We start from the raw sequence: 19,184 nt of genomic DNA, 5'->3' as shown, positions 1-19,184 counted from the left end.
ATGTTATAATTAAAAGTACTACTGATTAATTATTAACTACTAAAGATATGTTAAAGTTGTGACTAATCAACCTTATTAACAGAAGAATTACACTTGGGAACGCTATTGCATGTCTAAAATAATAAGTGAACTAAATTGGTGAGCCATTGACGGATTAGAAGTTGCTTATGTGCTGTTATTGTGTTTGCGCTTATAATTAATATGCATTAATGGCTTTTGATGTCGCAAATGGCTAGATAAATACATACACATAAGGGTATTAGCAGGGGAATAACACTGTATAATCATTTCTGTGCAGTAATTCTGTTTTATGCTCTATTTCACTTAAGTTGACCAATGTGGCCTACCAGAAAAATGGCTACCACCCGCAGCCTGCATTCGAGTTGATGGAAATTTTTGCAAGGAAGCTTCGCGCTGCCTGTGACCTTGCCCTCTCGACAAAACTGAAAAACCATGATCATGACGACAAATCCAGGACAGATGCCAAGCGCCCCTGAACATGTTACAAACCCGAATATTGAACTTATGAACTGATGATCCCATGACTGGGATACAAATTATCTAAAAGAGACATCCGTAGAAGTATCGAATTAGACATGGACATCTTATTTTTCTATTCATTATTTGGAACGATCTAAGTGTGAGAAAGTCTCGCACAGTATCTTAAATGTACCAAGATGACATTATTTCCGCCATTCATCCGTTTGGAATAAAGATTGTAACATTTCAGAAATGTAAATTTTAGTATAAATATTGGTAGACTAGAGAATTCTAGTGCCACTTCTTCCCGAACTGATGATCAGAGGTCCCGACGCTGACGGAGAGGACGGTGACTCTACATAACGGCTAGATACTCTATCTATTTTGCTGAGGACCGGTTCTGACTTAGGATCTGACTTTTAGCCAGAATAGGTAAATATGAGAGAAATGAATTTGCATTTAATTGGCTTTTCATGCAGTTTTAGATAAACGATTATTCTGTTTGAATCACTGTGTCGGGTGGGTATTTTATTGTCATGTTTATTGAATTTATTTACATTTATTTGAAAATGTTTTCGCCAGATTTATAAGCAACTAGTAGATGCCATTGACCTCAGGGTAGTTATTGAAAGTGTTTCTCCTTATACAGGGCACGGATAGAGTGATAGGATGAATGTTGGTGTAATGGGCCCCACCAGCGTGTGATGTGTGTGTGTGTGTGTGACTGTGAGATCACTCCGTCCGTGGAAGTAGAGGAGATTCGGAAGCTCCGATCTGCACCAGTTTCTTGGTAGCAGAATGATGGTTAACTATTGTCTTGATCTGGCAAAATTGCGTGTTTAATAGGCTTGTTGATTATTGATTGATTTGTACTAACACTATATGTCGAAGTTGTATTGAGTTTTATGTATTGTGCACGGCTTCTGGGATGTAGGGAGTCGGTGACAGTTCCGTAGTAAGGCAGAGGGAGTGCTGTTCTCGGAAAAAGGCGGGATTGTTGGCCCTGTATGCAGACAGGGGAAACGTGTGACAATTGAAGTTGCGCGTCACATTGTCTGGGTTCGAAGAGGTAGCATCGCCGTGTGTTACCATCAGAAACGTATTTTCTGTGTGAGAGAAGTGTATATGATAGCGAAGGTTATCTGTGAAATTCTGGTCTTAGGTCTCAGGGATCCGTATGGGATTCTGTAAAAACTTACCACTGGAAAGGTAATAGGTATTTACTGAGCTTGGTAGAAGGACAGAGCAGAGGTAAGCGCTGCTTTGTTAACGTGTGATATAATTCTGTAGTAGGACAGACTGTTCGCTGTTCTCGGGAAAGACAGAATTCTGTGTGAATGTACTACATTTTCTGGTGTGAAAGTGCATAAATGAGAAGGCATTCTGGTTAATTGTGAAACTCTTAGGAGCATTCCAGAGAAAACAGTTAATTGGTGCTTGTTAGAAGGGTAGAGTAGAGGGATGTGCTACTTTATCAACGGAAGTAACGATTCTGTAGTAGGGTAGAGGTAAGCGCTGCTCTCGGGAAAGGCAGAATTCTTGTGGGAAAGGTCTTTTGCTGTTCTGTGGCTAGCGAAGCAGACAATGGAGATGTTTGTATATTGTAACTAACAGACTCGTAGGAGTTGAAACAAAGTCTACCAAGTAGTCTTGTAAAGGAGGGGTAGACGCGAGAGACAGGAGACAGGAGCAGAAGCTGCTGCAGCGACTGCTGACGTCAGGAGACCGCGCTGTGATTGGACAGTGGGTTGGAACAGAGGAAACACGGTGATTGGTGTGCTAGTGTACGCCGCGCAAGGATTGGAAGACATACAGGGTGACGTAGACGCTCCAGGATTGGTGCATTGGTGTGAGTCGCGCTGGGATTTGTGGACTGAGTCAGTGACATAGACGCTCCAGGATTGGTGCGTTGGTGTGAGTCGCGCTGCAATTGGACAGAAGATCGTACAGTTGTAGAAAGACAAAAAGGGTTGGGGAAAATAAGGAAATGTATTACCACGCTGAGGAAAAGAAAAAGAAATTCTTGTTTATTAAAGTAAAGAACTGGTTTGACAAGGATAAAGATATTGTGACTAGGGAAGGACAGTTACTTCCTCTGATAAGAACCCCCGCATCCTTCATGGGTGCAAAGTATGGGTATCATACCTGTATTTGGTTAGATAACTGGGTGAAGTATACGAAAGAAGATGGAGTTTTAGCTTTCCCGGAACAAGGCTCATTTAATCTGGCCATCCTGAGAAACTTACGGGAGCGAATGATGTGTCTAGAGCCTCGGCCTAGGCCGACGCAATTTGAAGCATTAACTGAATGGGAAGATGAAATGCATGAACGAGAAAAGCAGAGGGGTGGAGGGAGTTACAGGTACATGTTTGGGCGAAAGTATGATCGTGAAACCCATCATGACCGGATGAGAAGGTGGCGTGATGCCAGTATGACCGAGGGATTATATCCTGTAAGAACAGCAGAGGAGTCAGAAGGGAGAAAGTGCACAGAGAAAGAACATAATGTAGAAACCAGGAGATATGGGGCAAATGAGTCTGATGACGATGTCTTAGAAGACATGCTCTATAAAAGACCACCCCCGTATAGACGAGAACCAGAGGTAGGAACAGCAGTGACCCCGATGAGAGATACCTTGTGGATTATTAAGACAGAGGGTACCACCCCTGGGTAAAAAGAGAAAGTGAGAGAGATAAAGAGAGAGAAAGAGAGAGAGAAAGAGAGAGAGAGAGAGAGAGAGAGAGAGAGAGAAAGAGACAGAGAGAGAGAGAAAGAGAGATAGAAAGGGAGAATGAAATTGAGGATGAAAAGACCAGAGAACTAGCAAGAACTACCTTTGAACTGACAGAGAAAATCAGAGAACTGACTAAAAATCTTGAGGCAGTTACAGTGCCTGTGACAATAGGCCCAGTTATGCCGATTTTTGACAAGCAGAGGACGGGGGAAAGTGGTTTGACAGTACCATATGTGGGCAATAGATTGATTGTTCCTCCGGAGCAGGCAGAAATGAGAGCAGGAGAAACACAGTGGAGAACGGGAGAAAATCAGTGGAGACATACCATATGTGGAGGAGAATTGAGTGTGCAGACTAATTCAAGTTTGAATTCTGGATGTGTGGAAGGGAACAGAGGATCAATCTTAGAACCACAAAGAGTGGCAGAGCCAGGGGGTGCAGAAAAATCTGTGGGAATAACTGCTGAAGATTTGAATGATTGGCTGAAGGCTTTGCAGAAGAAAGAAAAAGAATCCCAGAGAATTGATGTAGCTAGGCTACGTATGTAAATGGAGGAGATGATTGTAGGAACAATCCCTATAGAAACGCTGAAAAATTGTCAGGAAGGGGAGATCCTCTTCCTGTGTAAGAGCATCACATGGAGAGCAAAGAACATACATGACAGGTTGAAAGGAATAGCCAGTGAAATGGGGATTGACATGGACAGGGTAAAAGCTTTACAAAAGCCTTACCGAGTGGATTTTACAGATAAGGACATTGAGAATCTGAACAATGCAGGCCGAACAGGGCAGATCAAGGAGATGATTGCTTTGTTGAGAAAATGGGGAGACGTAGAAAGATGGAGAGACAGATGGTACAGAAAGCGAGAGGATGGGACAGATAGAACTTACTCGACATTCCCCCTGAAAGAAAAGGAGAAAGCAGTGACAGCCTACCCTATGAGGGAGATTCCAGGAGGTGGGTATGTACATGTCCCATGGACCAGACAGGATATTTTATCATTTACAAATGATTTCCCTCGACTAAGGGAGAAGCCCGTCGAGTGGTATAGACAGGTCGACAGATTTGTGAAGTTGTCAAAAGTGCTGTGGATTGACCTGAATAGTCTGTTTGATATAATTGTACCAGCAGACCTGTGGGCAGAATGTAAAATAGTAATAGACTGGCCCACGAAGGAATACCCGAGAGATCCAAAGACAGGAGCTCCAGATCCGGAGGTCATGAAGAAGTACGAGCTGGTTATGGCCTTCTTGAAAAATAAGGTACCCCCCAAGGAAACAGATTGGGTTAAAATAGATCGAACACATCAAGAATTGAAATAATCAGTCCATGCATATTATGAAAGACTAATATTAGCTTTCAAACAGTTCAGTGGAGATGAACATCTGGGTGACAAGGACCTGAGCCATTTTGTAAATAGATTTGTGTGTGGTTTGCGGCCGGAAATCAGTGAAATGATAAGGCAGCATACCGTAGACTGGCAGAGCAAGAAGATTGATGAAATTCTGAGGCATGCAAAATACTTCAGTGATGAGATTGAGGCAAAGCAGAGGAATAAAAGAAAAGGCAATGTGGGCACAGGTGAAAGTTACAGAAAGACAGGAAGCTCAGTTGGTTGAACAAGCAAATAACCCAGGAAATAAACCCAGGTTTGGTCCAGGAAAAGGGAAAGGAAACATAGAGGAAGCCAAGAAGAAGTTCCCATGCCACAACTGTGGAAAATTAGGGCACTGGAAATCCGAGTGTAAGAATCCACCGTCTACTAATGATGACAATCCATCATTGAATTCACAGGTGCAGAGTGAGGGGTGTGGTCAGCATCGGCAACAGCAGAAGGCTGATAAGCAGCAGAATCAGGTGCCAAAACCACCCTTGCCACAGAGAAGAGGATCCCAGAAGTACAGCCAAGAGTCGGGGTTCTACGATGAAGAGCAGGTAATCAAGCCAAAATGCGCAAGCGTTGTATCCCAATACTGGCTGAAGAATGAAGGAAGTGACTCTGAGGGTGACTTCTGACGGTGCCGAAGAGAGGAGGAGGAGTGCGTACTTGGCGCAACTCTAGAAATAGACCAGGCAGGGCCTTTTGTAGATGGGAAAATTAATGGTGAAAGTGTTACTTTTTTAGTTGACACAGGAGCCACGAGATCGACTGTCAGGTCAGCTGATATAAAGAATCTTCCTCTCTCGGATGAAGCGATCCAAGTAGTTGGTGTGTCCAACACACAGATTAAAACTTTACTTACTGAACCAGTAAGGGTTAAAATAGGGAAATTCTCAAAATGCACAGATTTGTGGTGTGTGACACTAGTCCTGTGAACTTGTTAGGCAGGGAACTGCTGTGCAAGATGAATTGCACTATTTTCTGTACTCCAAATGGAATAACCTTTGAAACACCAGATGAAGATGTTCTATACAGAATGACCATGGATAACAAGGAATGTGAGGCTTTGGGAACATATGCTATATTTAATCCAGATGCATTACCCCCAGAATTGAAACAGACAGTGAAAGCAGCAGTTTGGGATTTTACTGGAGAAGATGTAGGTCTGATGAGAAATGTAGATCCAGTAAAGATTACTGTAAAAGAGGGAGTGGCTTACCCAAACATACCACAATATAGACTGACACCTGAAATAATTGAAGGAATAACACCCATAATTGAGAAGATGATTCAGCAGGGGGTGTTAAGAGAAATATTGAGCAGCCCATGTAATTTACCAATAATGGGACTGAAGAAACCTAATGGAAAGTTCAGAATAGTACAGGATTTGAGAAAAATTAACAAGATTGTTGTGTCTTGTTGTCCCATTGTGCCAAATCCATCAGTGATTTTGTATCAGATTCCCCATGATGCAGAATGGTATACTGTGATTGATTTGTGTCATGCCTTCTTTTCAATTCCATTGCATCATAACAGCCAGACAATATTTTCTTTTAGATTTGGAGAGCGGATTTTGGCATGGTGCCGAATTCCACAGGGGTATACAGAGAGCCCTTCAATATTTAATCAATTGCTGAAGAAATCTCTGGAAAGTCTAACAATGCCTGAGAATTCAGTCTTGGTCCAGTATATTGATGACCTGCTTGTGGCATCAAAAACCAGCGAAGCTTGTGAAGTAGACACAATTGCTTTACTGAATCACTTGGCAGATGGAGGATTAAAGGTATCTCCAGCCAAATTGCAATTCTGCAAGAAAGAAGTCCAGTACCTAGGACATAACATTGAGAAAGGTCAGAGAAAAGTGACCATTGACAGGATTAAGATCATTAGGGGAATGAGAGCCCCAATGACACAAAGAGAAGTGAGAATGTTCCTGGGAATGGTGGGTTACTGTCGTCAGTGGATAAGTAACTTTTCCCTGATTGCCAAACCATTGATTAAATTGACTAAAAGTGAGGTGAAAGACCCATTGGAACTAAACCCAGAAGAAATGGCTGCATTTAGAGAGTTAAAGGACAGACTATGTGAGGCTCCTGCCCTAGGAATGCCAGATTACGAAAAAGAATTTGAGCTGTATTGTAGTGAGAGAAATGGATGTGCACTTTCAGTGTTAATCCAGAAACATGGACGCCTGAGAAGGCCGATTGCCTACTTCTCATCAACACTTGACCCAGTAGCTGTGGGTTTACCAGGTTGCCTAAAAGCAGTAGCTGCTACCTGTAGAAGTCTGGAACAAAGTGAGGGAATCATAATGGGATATCCTGTACGGGTATTCGTACCTCATGATGTGGCAATCCTTTTAACAAGGAGCCGGACACAGTTCATGTCTCATAGTCGGCTGACTAAATATGAGAAAGTCATTCTTGGTGCAACAAATGTGACCCTGGAGAGATGTGTGAATGTGAATCCAGCGACACTGTTGCCTGATGCTGAATGTGTGGGAGTAAGGAATGAAGTTGATCATGACTGCCTGGATGTGCTTGATTACTGTACAAAGCCAAGACCAGACATAAGAGATCTGCCACTGCCTGAGAGTGATCATGTGTTGTTTGTGGATGGATCTTGCTTGAGAACGGATGAAGGAACACTGAGTGCTGCATATGCTGTGTGTACAGTTTCAGGAGTTGTTGAAGCATCACCTTTGAAAGGAGTTAAATCCGCTCAGGTGGCAGAATTGGTGGCCTTAACAAAAGCCTGCAAGATTGGGAGAAATGTGAGAGTGACTGTGATGACTGACAGCCAGTATGGCTTCGGAGTTGTCCATGATTTTGGCCAGCTATGGCTACAAAGAGGTTTCCTGACCTCAAGTGGAACTCCCATAAAGAATGCTGAAGTGGTTGGAAAACTGCTAGAGGCGATACAGCTGCCTAAAGAACTAGCAGTGGTAAAATGTGCTGCTCATGGTCAAGGTGATGATTTTGTCACCGTTGGGAATAATTTCGCAAATGACATAGCACAATACTGTGCAAGAAACAATCATTCCATTAATCGGAGTAAAGAAAGAGAAATATCTTCTTGTTCCTTGATGTTTACTAATGAGGTGGGAACATGGGAGGAAGTGAAACAGTTGCAGGATGAGGCAGGAGACGAGGAAATGAAAGATTGGGTGAAAGCAGGTTGTGCACCAAGGTAAAAAGGTCATGTGTAGGTCTATAGGGATGGAAGACCAGTCATGCCAAATAGCATGCTATCAACAATGGCAAGGATGTATCATGGCCAAGGACACCTGGGGAGGGATGCTGTGATAAGGGCCTTTAAGCAGACCTGGTATAGTCCAAAATTCAGGTTGATAGCAGAGAGTCTCTGTCAGAGATGTCTGATATGTCAGCAATTCAATCCTGGAAAGAAAGCAGTGGTGAGCCTAGGAACAATAGGCAGAGAGGGAGGACCCTTCACAAGAATGCAGATAGACTTCATTGAAATGCCCCCAGTCAACAGATTGAGGTATGTCCTGGTGGTGGTTTGTTTGTTCTCCAGGTGGGTAGAGGCATATCCAACAAGAAGAAATGATGGGATAACAGTGGCCAAATTACTGTTAAGAGAATTTATCCCAAGGTACGGGTTCCCACTAACCATTGAATCAGGCAGAGGAGGACATTTTTATAATGAAATCATGGGTCTAATCTGTGAAGCATTGAGTGTAGAGCAGAAGCTACATTGTGCCTACCGACCAGAGGCTTCTGGTGTGGTTGAACAAATGAATGGTACCATCAAAAACAGAATTGGCAAAATGTGCCTAGCCACAGGAATGAAATGGCCCGATGTCTTGCCTCTAGTCCTGATGACCATTAGGTCTACTCCAGACAGAACAACAGGTTTGAGTCAACATGAAATTATCATGGGACGTGCTATGAGACATGCCTTTGTACCAGTCAACAAGCTGATGACTATAACTGATGACATGATTTTGGATTACTGTAAAGGCCTGGCTGACGCAGTTCATTCTGTGTTTCACCAGGTTGGAGAAGACGCTACCACACTTGAGAAGAAACCAGCCCATGATCTGAGCCCAGGGGACTGGGTAAGGATAAAAGTCCACAGAAGAAGGAATTGCCTGGTTCCAAGGTGGGGAAGGCCAAGACAAGTCATTCTGACCACAACGACTGCTGTGAAGTGTGCTGGAGTGAAAAATTGGATACATGCCAGTCACACACTGAGAGTTCCAAATCCAAGAGACGGCACTGGAAAAGAATACTTTGAAGAATCAGATTCCAGTGATGATGCAGACAGCGAGACATTAAGAAGGAAAAAGAATCCTGAAAGTGGGGAAAGTGAGTCAAGAGAAATTTTCATCCCACCAGAAGAGGTTCTGAAAAGAACAGTGCAAACCGCAGAGGCGAGTTCAGATTCTGAAGAAGTTCCTGAGGTTCCAACTAACGGTAACCAACACAAAAAGAAAGAAAGAAAAGAAAAGAACATTCCAACAGAAGTAAGACCTGAATCAAATAAGGAACTTGGACAAATTCCACCTCAGATAAATATTGAAAAAGAAGGGACAGACCAGACAGAGAGGGACAGATTGCGGAAAAACCCCGAGGAGGTGTAGGGAACATCAACAATAAGCTAGGTGAAGGGACAAGTAGACAGCAAGAAGATTGCGTGTTGGAGACCCGAGGAGGGACAGAAGTAGGGAAATCTCAATTGGTGGAAAAAGAGGCTGTTGGAGAAAAGGAAGTGGTTGGAGAAAAGAAAGCTGTTGATGAACCAGAGGCAACTGAAACAGAGTCTGATGAAAGTAATAATGAGATACATGGAGGACGATTTCTGAGAAAGAGAACTTGGCTTGGAGAAAGAAACAATGAAGAAGGAAGACAAAAGAAAAATGCTAAAGGAGATCTTTGGCCGAATAAGATAAAGAGACTGAGATATAGACTGACACGAGTTAACTCTTCGAAAGCTGAACAAGTGAACGAAGTGTCAAGGTAAAATCCTACAAAAGAAGAAGAAACAAAAATACCTGAGAGAACTACAAGAAAAAGGAAACCAAACCAGAGGTACAAGTCACCGGAATGGACGTATGTGGCACTGCCTGAACAAGGAGAAGAGGCAGACAGTCAAGGAAGTCCAAAGGAGGCTTTACTGAAAGAGGTTGCTGAAGAAGAGGCTGTAGGAATCCTGAGAGTTATCTTATCCGACATTGGAGAAGAGACGGATGTTCAGGACTTGATACAGTTTGATGATGATGAAGAAACAGTGAAAAGTGATGAAAACCCAAATTGAGTAAAATCCAAAGAAGTCACTTGAAGAAGAATGTGAAGAAGTAAAATTAAGAACTAATAAATTGTAATAATCTGGTGGGTACTTGCTACCCTAAAAAGTTCTGTAGAGGAGTATAAGAGGCTAAGTCAAAAGACACGGTCAAATTAACAAAATGGCTAACAGTGAGAATAATAAAAGTAGATGTACCTTTCTGAAAAGATGGTGCAAGATGTGCTGCTGCTGTACAGGTTTACTAATGCTGCTTTGGAGCGTGCTTGCTCTATTGATTTCTTTTAGAGTCACTATAGACACTTTAGAAGGTCACACTGAGAACAGAACTAATATAGGGAAGAGTTCACAGAAGATAGTACCAACTAGAACTAGCAATGTGCATATACATAAGGATAGGTCAATTAATGATTTTTCTAGCAATGTTTTTTCTAAATTGTTGTATGAATACGTAAAGACAATAGAAGTAAGGGATTGCTACGTTTGCATGCAATTACCTGCCTCTGTTTCGGAAGGAGTGACTTATCATCATCTTCCGGCTACGTATGGAATTTCATGTAGTGTGTTGATTAGTATATTTTATCAGTTAGGGAGATTAGATTACAATATGTCTAATATAGATAATATTCTTGGGCAATTGCCTATGAATAAAGCACTGAATCCTGCAAAAGAAGCTAACACTTTAGGTGAGATTTTTTTAGAAACCAAAGAATTAACCTTAGAATATGTTTTTAGAATCAATTTAACTTGCAGTTTGAAGGGAGAAGAGAAGAATTTTCTAGACATGGTTGAGAGAAGAAGGTTGAACATGCACAAGAAAGCAGAAGGGCATAAAATGAGTGACACAATGTGGGATATTGAGAAAGAAAAGGATTTGAAAAATGGAGCCAGTCCAACTATGGCTATAGATGCCCCACAGAAAGGCAAACTGTGCATTACTAGGAAGAGATCCCAGTATGATTATTATTTCATAGGGACTAGTGAGTGCCATGATACATACTTTATTGCAACCGGATGGGGATTTAGAGGAGGAGAAGATCCAGTTTTTCCGGGAGTGTATTATATTTGTGGGAACAAGGCTTATTACCGTTTGCCTGACCATTGGTTTGGCACATGTTATGTTGGCCTGGTCTTTCCAAAGATTTTTCACATGGATAGAGTAGATGATGCTGAACTGTCAGGAATCCCCTCCCGCACATGGATTCCCTCCCACGATGCCACTTCCGTGAACCTGGTGCGCTTGGAGGAGAGCGGACTACAACTGCCAGAATGCCCTCCGGCAACAAGTGTCTTATGCAACTCAAGAGTTCTAGTTACATAACACCAAGGGTAACGCCTAGTTTTCGTGTTATGCAACTCAAGAGTCATGGTTATACAACGCCGAGAGTACTACTTAAGGAGAAGAACACTGGGACTCGGCGTCGGATATTCTGATCTTTGCCGGAGTACCTGGTTGAGGTACACGGACCCGTTGGAGAGTTGAGCGGCGGAAGGAACAGTCTAAGGAGCGGAGGAGAGGTGCTGGCGTGTGCTTCCTGCCCGTGTCCTGTCCCGTTCTGAGTGCCGTATTCAACGTCATTGGGCACAAGTACCGTTGGTAGAGCCGAAGCTCCCAACGGCCTGACAATTGGAGAAAACGAGGTTGGTGCGAGCCGAAGCTCCCAACCCTCGTTACTTGGGTAAACACACGCCTGGAGCTAAGACGCTATCCAGGAGGTGTTTCCGCGTCTTAGCCATCAACACTCGTAGGAGAACGGGGATGCTCCCATCCATTCTCTGCACCACCTTGGGTGTCATCACTTAAACCCGGATACAAGAGACGCACACTAAGAAGTGTTCCCAGCGTCTTTGTGTTGTGGCAGTACTCTGGGGGATACTGGTAGAGCGGCTGTTCCCAGGTGGTAGAGAGCCCGGCCGGGTGACTCCCACGTGCCCCCCGTAGATTCCACAACCTTGGAACTACCCTTCACAGCGGTCGAGTGGCATTGTCGGCCACTGCTTAGCACTGTGCCCTCCGTTGGAGCATACCGGGTCCGGTGTGCATGCGGAGGACGGTTAGAAGAGCTGTGAATGGGTATCGTACTTTAACTGGTGATTCCAGTACCGGTATTCTTTGTTGTCTGTAGTTGTTTATCTGTTTATTAAATCATCCGTAACCTCCATTTCTCTGGTCCGTCGTCTGTTTGTCCCAACCCCGAGAAAGCCAGGACGTTACATGAACATTCTAACCCATTAACACGCTATAGAAGAGAAACATGGACAGAAATTGTAGGAGATATTTTTGGAGCTTTAATTCCAGCAGTGGGAATTTCTTTGAATGCATTTGGCATTCGGAAGCTGTCAACAGTGGTGGATCGCTTGTCAACAAGCACCGCTGGAGGCTTTCTTTTGGTTAATACAGAAATGGTTGCATTGCGTGCTATGGCGATGCAAAATCGACTTGCCCTTGATATTCTTTTGGCAAAGGAGGGTGGAGTATGTGGAATGCTGAAAGATCAACATTGTTGCACTTACATTCCTGATGAAAGCAAAGATCTAAAAGTTTACATCAAAAATATTACTGATTTACATGAAGAATTAGTACCACTGGAAGCTGAAAGTATCTGGACTAAAATGGCTAATAAGATGATTGCTATTAAAAATGTTGTAGCTAAAATAGGTAGTACCATTTTTGGTAAGATATTATTTCCATTAACCTGTGTAATTGTTGCATTATTGATTCTTAGATTAGGGTGTATGTGTTGTAGATATAGAAGAAATAAAAAGAAAATCACAAAAGAAAATGTTAAAAGAAGAGAAAAGAAACCAGAAAGAGATCAACAAGAAATAGAATTAGAAGAGCTAAGAGAGAGCATGTATATAGAAACTAAGAAAGAAGATGAGATGGAAACAAGAGTTTGAAAAGAATGAACAAGAAGAATTTTGAATTCTTAAAAGGGGAATTAAATAGATTTTTGGGTTTTTGATTTTTGTGGTGATAAGATATCACCAAAGGGGGGATTGATGAAGCAGGGTTTTTTCTTTAAACCCGAATACCTGTTTCATTTTCGCATGTTATAATTAAAAGTACTACTGATTAATTATTAACTACTAAAGATATGTTAAAGTTGTGACTAATCAACCTTATTAACAGAAGAATTACACGTGGGAACGCTATTGCATGGCTAAAATAATAAGTGAACTAAATTGGTGAGCCATTGACGGATTAGAAGTTGCTTATGTGCTGTTATTGTGTTTGCGCTTATAATTAATATGCATTAATGGCTTTTGATGTCGCAAATGGCTAGATAAATACATACACATAAGGGTATTAGCAGGGGAATAGCACTGTATAATCATTTCTGTGCAGTAATTCTGTTTTATGCTCTATTTCACTTAACTTGACCAATGTGGCCTACCAGAAAAATGGCTACCACCCGCAGCCTGCTTTCGAGTTGATGGAAATTTTTGCACGGAAGCTTCGCGCTGCCTGTGACCTTGCCCTCTCGACAAAACTGAAAAGCCATGATCATGACGACAAATCCAGGACGGATGCCAAGAGCCCCTGAACATGAAATTTGTTACAAACCCGAATATTGAACTTATGAACTGATGATCCCACGACTGGGATACAAATTATCTAAAAGAGACATCCGTAGAAGTATCGAATTAGACATGGACATCTTATTTTTCTATTCATTATTTGGAATGATCTAAGTGTGAGAAAGTCTCGCACAGTATCTTAAATATACCAAGATGACATTATTTCTGCCATTCATCCGTTTGGAATAAAGATTGTAACATTTCAGAAATATAAATTTTAGTATAAATATTGGTAGACTAGAGAAGTCTAGTGCCACTTCTCCCCGAACTGATGATCAGAGGTCCCGACGTTGACGGAGAGGACGGTGACTCTACATGACGGCTAGATACTCTATCTATTTTGCTGAGGACCGGTTCTGACTTAGGATCTGACTTTTAGCCAGAATAGGTAAATATGAGAGAAATGAATTTGCATTTAATTGGCTTTTCATGCAATTTTAGATAAACGATTATTCTGTTTGAATCACTGTGTCGGCTGGTTATTTTATTGTCATGTTTATTGAATTTATTTACATTTATTTGAAAATGTTTTCGCCAGATTTATAAGCAACTAGTAGATGCCATTGACCTCAGGGTACATGCAGATTGGTTAGTTATTGAAAGTGTTTCTCCTTATACAGGGCACGGATAGAGTGATAGGATGAATGTTGGTGTAATGGGCCCCACCAGCGTGTGATGTGTGTGTGTGTGTGTGTGACTGTGAGATCACTCTGTCCGTGGAAGTAGAGGAGATTCGGAAGCTCCGATCTTCACCAGTTTCTTGGTAGCAGAATGATGGTTAACTATTGTCTTGATCTGGCGAAATTGCGTGTATAATAGTGTCAGAACTGCTTTACGGCAGGGGGACGATTCCCTCGGAGGCAGATGACCTTGTCCCAATTCCAACCTGCCCAAGCCAGCGACAGGTGAAGGCAACTGTCACTGACTTCAGCTCGGGGGAAAGGGGAAGTGGAAGACAAAACAAGAGAGACTGCCTCTGGACTCTGGTCGCTCTCCTCACTTCTATATTCAGAAAGGAAGTCACCTGCAAGAGAGGACACAACATATACTTGCCCAAAGTTCTCAATTACTTCTCTTGCCCTCTCTCTATTTTATACCCATTTACCTGAGTCTCAGCTGAGGCTAGCTCCTCTCTATATGCCTTGTCTGAATTGTGTAATAATCTGATTGACTGGAAGGACCACTCTCAAGAGCTTGAATGTCACCTTGTTTTTATTAAGTTTCTCATATAAGAAAACGTAGTGTATCCAAAAAGTATAAATAAGAAGAATATACTGAGTTCCTTATAAAGTAGTTCTCAATCAATTTGGAAGTCCAACCATAACTTAGTTCTTTTCAGTTCAGTTCTCAGTGACCTCTAGAGCTCTAGATTGAATGGTTCCTTGTTACTGCTACTCCTTATCACCAACAGTTTCTTTTGTCTGAATGCGTGAACCTTGAAAATCACTTGAACACTCTTACTTGTGAGACGGGGGCTCTTCTCTTCACAGAAGCTGCTCCCCTTACCAATCTTCGACTCTCGCATTTCTTGCTCAACGGAGGCCTGAAGCTGCTCTGGTCTTCACCTTTTTTCTCTGGTAAAGAATTTCAGAAAAGGCTTGAGAAAACTAATATACATGAAAAAACTACAAGATAGCATTCACTACTTCCCTACTGAAAACTTTGAGTCGCCTTATATCTTCTCTGAGGTACTTCACTGGGTTGACGCGAAGCGCTGAGGGAAAACGCTCCTGTCAACGGTTTTCAAATCGTTGAAGTGCGCCGCGCGATCTCCGCGCATGCGCATCAGCCCATCCAAGCGTCTCGAGGGCGTACAACTAGACCGCGCACCACCACAGGAAGTGGACACAGTCAAGTCTCGATCCCCTGCTAAGGGGTGCTTCAAATTACCAATAACTGCACACAGGAAAGACCTCCAACCAGGACTAATTCTCCTCCAACGCGGATACTTGGCTGCAGGGATCTTTATGGAGACATGTCTTTCCTTGCCATCGTGATGCCTAGCATAGACGGGAGCGTTCCTGACAGTACTTCCCACCAAAAGGCGCTCCCCCAATCTAGGCTTTGCTGGATTGGCTTTATGAAATTCACGGATCAATCTTGGAGCATGAATGTTGGTGTGAGGCTCCCATGATCTTTCCTCTGGACCAAAGTTCTTCCAATCAATCAGATAACACAATTTACCCTTCCTAAACATGGAGTCTAAAATTTTGTGTACCCCAAACTCCTCTTCTCCATCAATCAAAACTGGTTTAGAAGGTGCCTGACTTCTCAAGTTAGGTGGACTCTTTTTAAGCAGGGATACATGAAACGTTGGATGGACCTTGAGATAGGAAGGCAAATGGATTCTGACTGTCACTGGATTTAACATCTTGTCAACTTGGAAAGGACCAATAAAGCGAGGCTGAAACTTTCGATTTTCTTTTAACCTGAGGTTCCTAGTGGATAGCCACACTCTATCTCCTGGGCTAAAAACTGGACTGATTCTCCTTTTCTTATCTGCCTGAGTTTTATAAGAAGTCTTAGCCTTAGTTAGATTTTCTTTCACTTGAGCTAGAGAATTTTGAACTTCTTTTACAAATACCTCAACTGCAGGGACTGGGCTTTCTTCCTTGTCTAATATTAAACTAGGATGTCTACCATAATTTAGATAGAAAGGTGAATTTCCTGTGGAAGAATGCTTGGCATTGTTATAGGCGAACTCTGCTGCCCACACCAATTCTGACCATTCTGACCTTTGATCTAATAGATAAAGCCGGAGGTACTGTTCTAGATCTTGATTTACCCTTTCTGTCTGCCCATCTGTTTCCGGGTGAAAGCTAGTGGAATAGTGGGCATCTATTCCTAACCTCTTAGTGAAGGCCTTCCAAAAATGGGAAACAAATTGCGATCCTCGATCTGAAATTAAAACCTTTGGAATTCCATGTAACCTCACAACATGTTGGGAAAACAACTGAGCTAAACTTGGTGCATTGGGAATTTTCTTAAGTGGGACAAAATGAGCCATCTTTGAAAAGGAATCTACCACTACTAGGATGGTATTAAATCCTTGACTTGGAGGGAGATCTACAATTAGATCCATAGAAACCGTATGCCAAGGATGTGGTGGAGTGGACAATGGCATTAACAGCCCTTGCGGGGCCTTACGGTCTGATTTCCCTTTTAAACATCGTTCACAAGTGGACACAAACTGTCGTATCTGCGGTCTCATCCCTGGCCACCAAAAATTCCTTTCCACTAATTCAACTGTCTTGCAAATTCCTTTATGACCCGCTAATAGATTGTCATGGCAGGACTTCAGGGCTTTTTCCTGGAGAGCCTTTGTTGGAAGAAAAAGACGATTTTCATAGTAAGGTAATTCATTCTTTAGTTCTCTACCTTCCTCCTCCAAGGCCCATTGATTCATTTCTGCTCTTGTCATCGATCTCTTAATCTCAGTTGAAAAATCTGAAAGATTTGTGGCTGATGTAATTTTCTCCTCCGAAATTATAAATTGAGACTCCTGGATCTTTTCTTGGGAATTGGAGTCGATTCTGGAGAGTGCATCTGCTTTAGCATTACTGGCCCCAGGCCGAAAAGTGATTACAAAATTGAAGTCCGCAAAAAACAAGGACCATCGCAATTGCCTGGAAGTCAGAGTGCGAGCAGACTTTAAAAATTGCAAGTTTCGATGGTCAGTGAACACTGTGACCTTGTGCTTAGCTCCCATCAGGTAATGTCGCCACTCGACAAAAGCGCATTTCACTGCCAACAACTCCTTGTCAGCAATTGAATAATTACACTCTGGTGGAGTCAACTTTCTGGAAAAATAGGCTACTGGGTGGAGTTGCCCGGTGTCTGCATGGCGTTGAGAGAGAATTCCTCCAATAGCGGCATCCGAAGAATCAGCTTCTACATAGAAAGGATCTTCAATCTTGGGATGCAGTAAAACTGGAGACTGAGTAAAAGATTTCTTTAAAAATTGAAAAGCCTCTTCAGCTTCTGTTCCCCAGATAAACTTCACTCCTTTCTTCAAGAGACGAGTAATGGGGGTTACCACACGGGAAAAATTTGGGATGAATCTTCGATAGAAATTGGAGAATCCCAAAAAACTTTGAATCTCTTCGACATTCGTTGGAGATGGCCACTCTTGCACTGCCTTCACCTTGGTGGTATCCATACTGACGCCTTGAGGGGTGAGCACAAAACCCAAAAACTCAACCCTTTCAACATGGAACGCACACTTCTCCAATTTTACGTAAAGGTGATTTTCAAGCAACCTTGTGAGAATGGCTCGCACATGTTGCACATGCTCATCCTTGTTTTGTGAAAAAATCAAAATGTCATCGATGTACACCACAGCCACTCGGTCCAAAAATTCTCCTAGGATATCATTTACAAAATGCTGGAAGGCAGCGGGAGCATTGCACAACCCATATAGCATTACTTGATATTCGAACAATCCATAACGGGTGCGAAACGCTGTCTTCCACTCATCGCCAGCAGCCACTCTAATCAGATGATATGCCCCTCTTAAATCCAATTTAGTGTACACCTTGGCATCTTTTACTTGATCCAGTAACACTGAGATCAAAGGAAGAGGGTAACGATTTTTTACAGTCACTTGATTTAAGGCTCTGTAATCCACACATGCTCGAAGATCTCCATCTTTCTTGGGGATAAAAAATAGGGGAGAGGAAACTGGGGACTGGGAGGGGCGTATGAATCCATTTGCTAGATATTGGTCTAGGTAAGATTTCAAAAATTGATTCTCAGTTTCGGTAAGGGCATATATACGGCTGCAAGGGAGCACTGCCCCAGGCTCTAGTTCAATCTTGCAGTCATATGGGCGATGAGGGGGGAGTTTTTCGGCTTCTTTTTTTCCAATCCCCGAAAGCTTATGGTAAAGGAGACTACCAAATGGGGAGCGGCAGACTGTAAAGTGTTCACAACTTGCTGAGGTTCTTGAGCTGTCTTAGTCATTGCTTCCTCCCGCGCAGCTCCTTCTACGGGTGAAGCCTGTCTTTTCCCTGCTGAGAAACCTTTGGTCTTTTTGGGCACTCTTTTACAAAATGCCCTGCTGATCCACAATATAAACAGAGTTGCGCACTTCGTCGACGTTCTTTTTCCTCTTTAGTCAGGGGCCCTCTAACGGATCCAATTTGCATTGGTTCTTTGGTGGAAGCCCCTTCTGAAGCCTTGTGAGTCTCCGTCTTAACTCGGTCAAAGCGAGGAGGAAAAGGTCGAAAGTCTTTTTTCTTTTCATTGCGCCGCTCACTCAATCTGTGATCGAGCTGTAGCACCAAATCTATCAGTTCTGAAATTTCTGTGGGTCTTCGAGGAATTTGGGCGAGCGCATCTTTTAGTTCATCCTTTAATCCTCTATAAAATATGGCTGCTCTCTTTTCTTCGGGCCAATTAGTCTCTACAATCAATTTGTTAAACTGCGACAGATATCCTACGAGGTCTCGAGATCCTTGCTTGAGTTCCAACAACTCATTATCCGTAGCTTGGGATGCAGAGCGTCGATCAAAAATCCTAGAAAATTCTTTTTTGAAACCTTCAAAATCATACAAAACAGGGTCATTCCGGGTGACCAGAGACATAGACCAGGCAGCTGCATCACCATTCAGATACAACAGGATAAAGGCCACTTTAGATTGATCTTCAGCAAAGATCACTGGGCGACATAAAAAGTGCATTGAGCACTGAGTCAAAAATATTTGCGCCTTAAGAGGATCTCCACCAAATCTTTCCGGG

The sequence above is a fragment of the Triturus cristatus genome, chromosome 6, assembly GCF_964204655.1.
Source record: "Triturus cristatus chromosome 6, aTriCri1.1, whole genome shotgun sequence".
NCBI classification, from domain to species: Eukaryota; Metazoa; Chordata; class Amphibia; order Caudata; family Salamandridae; genus Triturus; species Triturus cristatus.
The sequence above is the reverse complement of the archived record's forward strand: the minus strand, read 5'-3'. Positions refer to the sequence as shown.